Source organism: Siphateles boraxobius, unplaced genomic scaffold, assembly GCF_051911475.1.
Source record: "Siphateles boraxobius isolate OS27281-9 unplaced genomic scaffold, OSU_SipBor_1 1, whole genome shotgun sequence".
Taxonomy (NCBI): Eukaryota; Metazoa; Chordata; class Actinopteri; order Cypriniformes; family Leuciscidae; genus Siphateles; species Siphateles boraxobius.
In genome coordinates this window covers 25,888,812-25,897,913 of record NW_027508699.1, presented here as the reverse complement: position 1 = coordinate 25,897,913, position 9,102 = coordinate 25,888,812, and the positions used below count along the sequence as shown (strand labels likewise).

Genomic DNA, 9,102 nt, shown 5'->3' with positions numbered 1-9,102 from the left:
CACCATGTTTTGCGTTTATTGTACAGTAGCATTGCATAGCATAACCCAAAGACTAGGTTAACAGATGACTAATAATTAATTTATATTTTAGTGCTTTATAGACGTGGAACTGCACATTCCATGATCGATCAGCCAATAGAGGTAAACTGACTACCCCCTCATTACTATATTGCAGGAGGAAATACACTACTATTCAAATGTTTGGGGTTGGTACGGTATGATTTTTTTTTTCAAAGAAGTCTCTTGCTCACCAGGACTGCATTTATTTGATTATGATACAGCAAAAACAGTAATATTATGAAATATTGTTACAAATTAAAAAAATAACTTCTATTTTAATATATTTTAAAATGTAAGTTATTCCTCTGATTGCAAAGCTGAATTTTTAGCACCCTTAGGCTACTACAGTCTTCAGTGTCACAAGATCTTTCAGAAATCCTTATATTATGCTGATTTGGTGCTCAAGAAACATTATCAATAAGATTGATACATTACATTATCAAATATTTTATATTATTATTACATTACCAGTTATTTTATATTAATATTGAATCAAAATCCTACATATTTTATAAAACATATTTTGTGAATTCTGTGCTCCAAACTAAAATATTTATATAGTTTAGCTATAGCTGTTGCACAAACAAACAAACCAACACAAAACCATACTGACATACATGATGTTGTATCTTGCATAAAGTAATCTTGCCTATAGAATTATGCATGTGTGATTATTGTGATTATGTATGTATGTGTATATGTTGTCATTTTACAGAATTTATTAGTAATGGTTTGATATTTTGATATGGTTTTCTTTTTCAAATTTTTTTTTGTGAAAATCTGACAATTCTGTATCAGACACCTAAATCAAAGCAAAATTATCCCGATTGAGAAATATAAATACAAATTAAAAATACAATATCAAAATATCATGCTTTGGAAATTGACAATGTATACAACTAAACATTATTTGGCTATGCATGATTTATTAAATGCAACATTGTACAAGCATTAGCGATCAGGTGACTGCTTTAAATATCCAACAGATGGCGCCAAAGGACGCAACACCGTTTCATGGCTTTCGTTTGTTTAGCAGGTTCATCGTTTGTCACAGTTGCTGCTTATTGCTATATAAATATAGGGCAGCCCTTTTAAGAAACATAAAAGAAGAGTGAGCTTCACCTGTCAACCGTGATTGTAGTAAGAGAGACACATTTCATTCTTGACTGAACTGCAATGAACACGTTTGGCTAAAGAATGGACCAAGATGGATGTTTGATTCTCTCGCTGTCAATCATGCTCGTGTGAAACTGCTTAAAATTGGAAAAAGAGCTGCTATACGGACAAAGATGCTTCCAAATAAAAACGAAATAGTACATGTGTGTTTCAACCCAGGCACAAAAAAAGAAAAAGAATTCCAAAACAAAAAAAGTACAGGTATGGCTCGACAGACACCCATCGAAGAGATATTAACTGCGCCCTCTTGCGGTGAATTAGCAGACCTCCGATTGAGCCTTCCGAGTCTCCGTACTAAAGAAAACCTGCCTCCCTATTCCTTTATTCGTACACCCATCATCTCTCCTCGCAAAAACACAAAACGGGCAAATGAAAATACAGGGCAAAATATTGAGTCTCATCACTGGAGTGTAAGTTACGCTGTTGTTAAGGGTTCTGAACAACATGGAGAAATATAATAATCCTGCAATATGGCATAATCCTTTCATCAGTGTGCATTTCTTTCCGAAAAATGAATTAATCGGCGTTATCTGCAGAAAGAAATAACGGTATCCGGCAAGTAATTCCCTCCTTTTTATGTGGATATTATGATCAAACTAACTGTATTTCACACAGATGACACATTTATGGCTGAAACTGACAGTTCTTCCTAAATAGACAGTCAGCTGAAGTGAATACAACAAAGATGAATCCCTTTTAGAGGAGTCCCCTGGCTTGCAAAGGAACAAGGTAAGAAATTGCATGTTTCTGTTTCTGTTTTGCAAATATGAAACATTTTAATCTCTGCACGACTTCCTTTGAACGATATTCTTTGTTTTCCCATCACATGCTATCTTTATTGCCTGCCATCTTGATCAAGGGGTACATATATTCAACATAGAGATGCAACCTATACAATTTTAAATCTTGGCCAGATCACTCTACCACAAAATAGTATTTTTCATCGAAATGCACATTTCAGCTCCTCTCAGCAGCAGAGTCGAGTATAAGCAGAGGGATGATGCTGTGTAATGGTACCCACAGCATCCATGGACAGCATCTTGCCCAGTATCTCAGGATAGGAAGCTGGCAGGACATGTGTGGCTTTGTGGCCAAAGATCTGGTATGAAGACTGGACGTTTAATGCATTATAATGATATTTGTAATGCATTCGTAATGCCTTACAATGCATCTTTAAATCACTGTAGATTCTCATTAATAGCAAACACAATTATAAGACTTACATATACATGGTTATACCTTCAAAGAGTGATTTAAAATATGGTTAAAGCCACATTTCATGTCTATACTCATTCTTAAGAATGAATATAGGTACATTTTAATATCTATAATAATTGGAAACCATCTTTTATGAACAATAACGGATCACATTTTTATCATAATGCATGATGTTTACAGACTTGACAGAAAGTGTTTCAGATTATTGTGTAGTTAGCTTTCCAGAATCTTTACAAAAGTATGGCTTATATTAAACATTTTCCTATTAACCTTTTGATTAGTTAATTATTAATGAGAGCACATCATGGCACTTAAGTCTCAGGGCAACCGCTGTTTATGTGGTCCAATTAACATGCTGCTGTCTTCCCTTTTTATTTAATTGGTGATTGCAGTATATCTTGTTAATTTCACAAACTGTGATACAGTCTTAAACAGTTCCATTCTTAAAAACATCACGTTTGCTCAATGTCAGCTCATGCAGTACGGCATTGAGACAGTTTTGTTTTGATGTTTTGTTGTGTAGTATTAAGTTAAGGGGTTTTAGGACTGTTTGTTTCACTTGCAAACGATCTGTTTCTCTTTCTTTAACCTTTTTTTCCTTTTTATCAAGACTATTTTCTGTTGAATATCTCCTATCCTGATGTCAGTCAATCCGTAACAATAGCACATACTAGTCAGTGAGGACTGAAGTTTTTTCGCACTAAAAGTTTTTGCTCACATCCTTGTGTATAAAACATTATCTAGTCCTTATTTAAATCCTGCTCTGAATATCTTGTCTGGCTTATATTAGTGCTTTCAAATCGATTAATCATGAGTATTTGAATCTAACATAAAAGTTTTTGTTCATATAATTTAAATGTGTGTGTGTGTGTGTGTGTATAAATATACATATACACATATATATAAATATATATATATATATATATGTATGCATACATAAATGGGTGTGTACACAGACATATTATATAAACAAAAACTTTTATTTAAGATGCGATTAATCGCGATTATATATATATATATATATAACTAAATAAATAAATATTTAATGTAAATTAAAATATAATTCAGATTTTTGTTTCTACTCTACACAGAGTAACATATTAGACTGGCATGGACACTTAATTCTGATTATTCTGATAGGCTACTCCTGTTGTTTTATCCTGTTTTAACAGTGGTGTGATTGTGTACCTGATTTCTCTACACCGACAGGATGGAAAGTTAAATAGGGTGTCAATTTGAGTTTTAGCTGTACTCATTTACAGTCAGTCACTTCTGTTGTCTGATATATGGTCCATTAGTTCTCGTCGGTTCTTCGTGACTTTCTCTCAATGTCTGTATCTGTTCCTCTCATTCATCCACACAGTCTGCTTTTTAAGCTCTTTCTACAGCACTATATCCGAGAGGCCCAAGGGCAGATTGTCCATTGGTCCATTTTACAGTTTGTTTTAAACAGGAGCTGCTCTGTTTGGCTAATCTGCCTGCATCCACCAGAGATAAATGACCTTTCAAGTCTGCTGCGGCCCATGAGTTCCTTTCCTTATATGATGGGAATGGTTTTGATGGGAAATTAGGGATAAATGTGTATTGTGCTTTTCTGAACAGATACACGAGGCATGTCTATTAGACAACCGTTGGGTGTTGGATTTGTTGTCATGGGAACAGCAAGACCCGTAACACAAAGGTGGCATGAAGTGGACAGCTTTGTATTGTACACTGGCTTTTGTCTCTTCCTCAGCAACAGTTTAAAGTTCATTTTTCTGAACTCATGAGCGTGAAAATAACAAATTATTTATGATATCAGACAAGCCTGGTTGTGCCTTGGAGTACAGAATGTGTTTGTTGGTTGTTGTTTATTTCTTGGGGAGTTGCAAGGGTATTTAGGTGAATGGAGATAATCATGTCTAAGTCTATCCAGATGCCAACTTGGAGGTCCGTCCAAACGAAGGCTTCAGCTGCGGCGGTTTAATTTGTCTCTTGGCTCGAGTAGAGTGAGCAGCTGGACTTGAGGCAGGCAAAAGCTGGGGCCGCGGTCTGTGGAGCTCACACGCTAACAGAGCTGGAGCGCAGCCACCAAAGCCTTTCTTCAGCTTGTTTGTATGCTGTGGTATGAACTGTGTATTGAGACAATGTGTAATTAGCCGTTCGGGTTCACATTTTTCTCAGGGAATTTCTCTGCAATGGCTTACCTTTGTGATGTTCAGAATTAGATACATTTCAAACTCTGAAAGAGAAAAAGGACTCCTTTTTGTTCAAATAAGGCTGCTGAAATGTTGTCTTGCTTGAGTTAGCCTTAAAGGAATAGTCCGGGTTCAGTAAATGTTGTCTTGCTTGAGTTAGCCTTAAAGGAATAGTCTGGGTTCAGTATAAGTTAAGCTCAAACGACTGCATGTGTTTGTGCCATAATCATTCTGACTCATCTCTAGATTTCTCGAGGATACAAATTTTGGAGAATTTAATAAGAAATATTAAGCAGTATTCATATTGTTAACTAAATAATTTTTTTTCCGTTAGTCAAAATAAAGCTGAAATAAATAAGTAAATATAAATATTAGATGCAAATTAAAATAAGTACTTGCTAAGTAAAAGCATGTTACATTTACGGGTTACACTTTACAAAAAAGTTTCATCAGTTAACATTAGTTAACAACTTTAGTTAATATGAACTAAGAATGAACAGCATTCTACAGCATTTATTAATCTTAGTTGATGTTCATTTCAACATTTATTAATACATTATTTTAATCAAAAGTTGTATTTGTTAATGTACTGTAAACTAACATGATCAAACAATGAACAACTGCACTTTTATTAACTAACATTAATAAAGATGAATAAATATAGTAACAAATATATTTCTCATTGTTAGTTCATTTTAGTTAATACATTAACTAATGTTAACAAATAAGACCTTACTTGCCTTAAGTGTTACCAAAATTACAAACAAAAAAAACTAAAAGATAATTCAAAATATGAATAAATACTAAAATAGTATATAAATAATACAAACAAACAAAAAAAACGGATGTAAAGCTTACAATTTTATAAAAGCTTGTTTAGTATCTGAGCTGTAAAGTTTTTCTGGTTATTTTAGGGTTTTAGGCATTGTGTTGTCGAAGCAATAAAGATGTTAAATTGAATAGATCTTTATCCCTAAAAAGATTAGTAAGCCTCTTTTTTTACACTAAAAACTTAAGCTACTTCTTGTGGCTATATTATTGGCACAGGGAATAAGTGAGTAAATCATGGGCTAATTTTCATTTTTGGGTGAACTATCCCTTTAAGACATATAAGTCTTTGCTGTAACCCAGATATAAGTTGAAATAAAATTTTGTGGTAATCAACATTATGCTATAAGTTTTGTCAGTTGAACTTGCATTGAGCATGGAATATTCCTTTAATTTGGTTTATCTGCAAAGATTACATATTACTTTGTTTTATGTACAGTAGCCTACAACTGACATTTTAAAATCATATCTTGATTCTTCTTTCCTTTTTACACCTCCATATTTTCAGACCTCGCATTTTTCTGTTCGCTTATTCAAGCTATTGTAGAGAAGGTAACACAACACAGCACAGGATTTTGAAAGGGATGTTTACATCAAAGTAGTGAGTTGAATGTGTTTTGAAAAGTATAGGCTATACTAGTGGTAAGATTGAAATAGTAGCTGAGTGGGTCTTCAAGCAGAGTACATTTTGAATCTGAAATTGATGTCACGTTCGCATCCCACTGAACAGGTGCTGGCCACAGATTTACAGCCAGAGGAAGATGGAAGCCTGCAGGCAGAAAAGCACACTTTTAATGTGGGAAAATCATCTTAGGTCAAGGAATTTTAGGCATATATTTTCAATATGTGGGCCTTAGCCTTCTACCTCTCAATATGAAGCATCTAATTAAGCTTATTTTAATCTTTAGCGATTAGTGGGTGGGGTTTTCCTCTGGGATGTTTTGCTGAGTCTGACTTTGTAACCTAATTTGAGCTTGACAGCTCTAACTGGTGTATAGCTAATATATAAAGCTGCTTGAAGCTTATCCAAAACAACTTAAAATTATGTTTTTCTTTTCCTAATTGATTTAGGGTTCTTCACTAAAGCAGTAATTTAGTTTAGTTTTTCTCTGTGTTTTAGTTGTCCGTGAATGATGTATTGTGAAAGACCTTGTTTCCCCCCCCAATTATTATAATGAGACTATTTATATGAAGCAAGCAGCGTTTCGTTTGGACTCTATTCGTGTGAACCATTTTCACAGTGTTATACTTAAGATAGAAGAAAAACATTTTTACATAAAAAATACATAATCTTAAATGAATCTCAAAATATTGGCAGGATGGAGAACAATTTAGGCTATTACACATTTTACTTGTCAATAAGCTGCTGTTTTCAAGTAACTTATAGGAGTGGAAACATCCCAGTAACCTTGATTAACGGAGGTCTTTATTGCCCAGATCCATATATTCCTGTACGGAATATCAATATCTTTGTCTGATTCGTTAAGTTTTTATTAAGAGTCAAAGTAGGTGTTATAAAAAGTGACCACCTCTGTTTTTAACATCCGTCCAGATTTTAAGAGGATAAAAAGCTCTTTACATTAATAGAAGTGTGAGTGTTTTATGAAGTGGCATGCAGAGTATGTTGTTTGCAGAGCGCTAGATCACAGGTTTAGGGATGTGTGCCAGCGTGAGGTGAATAATGTCATCTCCATAGGGAGGCTGGTATTTTATAGTAATGCAATGGTTGCCAGAGGCCAGTGACTCTCAGCTCGACTCTCTTCACCTACTGCCATGAGTGTTTATCAACTATTTGGTCCTGCACGGGTATGACATGTCATGCCACTGACCCCTCTACTTCACATCCATGTGGCAGGGCTGGTAATTGAGTGGATGCAATCCCCTTCTCTTTTTGTCACTGGTTTGTGAAAGTGTAAGAAAGAAGATAATTATTTATTTGATTTTTTTTTTATTCTCTTTTTAGCTAAACCCTAAACATAAACTCCAGCCGCACGCACACCGCCAGTGACTTTGTTGCTGCAAGTCACTAGTCTCTGTACTGTGAAGTCACTTGTGGGTGTTCCTAGACTGCACGTCTGGCCATATCTTTAGGAAATGCAATCACTGATATATAAAACTAAGATAGCATTCTAATTTCACGAATTAGACTTAAAAGTAGCATTCTGCTGTTGGAGAGTGTTGTGATATAAACTACAGCAGTGCTCAGAGCATTAAACCATTAACCAGATTAACGATTGATCAATCAACGAATTAAACTCCCGTATACTGTTCAAAATGACTAAAACGTAATTCGGATATAACAAATAATCAATTTTCTTGTCTCTAATAATCAACATTATGCAGAGGAAACTGTAAAATGAACTGGAGCAGTGCTTAACTGTTCACGGCATCATAATTAATTAATTCTAGGACCCCCTCGAAAACGAGATGGTGCATCTCAAGGGGTTTATCCTAATAAATAAATTTGAATATTAACATTTCAAACTTTGAATGTATGAATCAAACTCACTAAGACTGCCAACAGTTTCCCACGCACCAATCAATCAATCATTTTATTTCTAAAGCACCTTTAAAAAGAACACAAGTTGACCAAAGTGCTTTACAGACAAGCACCATCACCAGCAGCCGCCGAGATCACCCGTCTCGTCCCTCCGAGACCACCCTTCCAGAGTCTTGTCCCTCCAAGACCACCCTTCCAGAGTCTCTTCCCTCCGGATTCTCGTCCCGCCTAGACCACCCTTCCAGAGTCTCGTCCCGCCGAGACCACCCTTCCAGAATCTCGTTCCTCCGAGACCACCCTTCCAGAGTCTCGTCCCTACGGAGTCTTGTCCCGCCGAGACCACCCTTCCAGAGTCTCGTCCCTCCTGAGTCTCGTCCCGCTGAGACCACCCTTCCAGAGTCTCATCCCACCGAGACCACCCTTCCAGAGTCTCGATCCCGCCGAGACCACCCTTCCAGAGCTTCTTCACATCATGACCGCCGAGCCTGAGCTTCACGTCAGTCCTGCTGAGCCAGAGACTGTTCACATCATGCCTGTCGTGCCAGAGACTGTTCACATCAAGCCTGCTGAGCCAGAGACTGTTCACGCCAGATCAGCCGTGCCTGTGTCTTCGGCAAGGATGGCCGCCACCTCGCCGCCTGAGTCCTCAGCCATGATGGCCGACGCCGCCACACCGCCTGAGCCCTCAGCCTGGATGGCCGCCGCCATGTCGGAGCCTGTTCCTGTCCCAAGACCTGTTCCTGTTCCTAGACCTGTTCCTGCCCCAAGAACTGTTCATGTACCTAGACCTGTTCCAGCCCAAAGAACTGTTCCTGTTCCCAGACCTGAGTCTGTCCCCAAGCATGTATCTGTTCCAGAACCTGAGGCTGAGATGGTGCCTGAGCCTGTTCCTGAGTTCCCACCCAACCTCCCTCTCCCACCGCCTCTCATCATCCAACCCTCATCCTCATCTCCTCTGCCTCCTTTCAGCCCCATCACTCGCCCTCTACACGCCAGTGGAATGGTGGGCTCGCTGAGGGGCTTCATGTCCTCAGCACCATCTTGGACAGTGGATCCCTGGGATCCAACTCCAGGATTCCACATCGGCCCATCAGTCCACTGGCTCAACCTTGGCTCCTACCTCCTTCATCTCCGCTGTGGCTC

General features: G+C 37.4%; 1 protein-coding gene across 1 annotated transcript in view; it reads left to right on the top strand.

Annotated features, from left to right (window-relative positions):
* The first annotated feature begins 1,177 nt into the window (after positions 1–1,177).
* Positions 1,178–9,102, top strand: part of b4galt2 (UDP-Gal:betaGlcNAc beta 1,4- galactosyltransferase, polypeptide 2) — a 147,637-nt gene continuing 139,712 nt past the window's right edge. The window contains exon 1 of the mRNA XM_077231373.1: positions 1,178–1,965. The gene's annotated coding sequence lies outside the window, so the exon portion shown is untranslated. The remainder of the gene's footprint in view (positions 1,966–9,102) is intronic.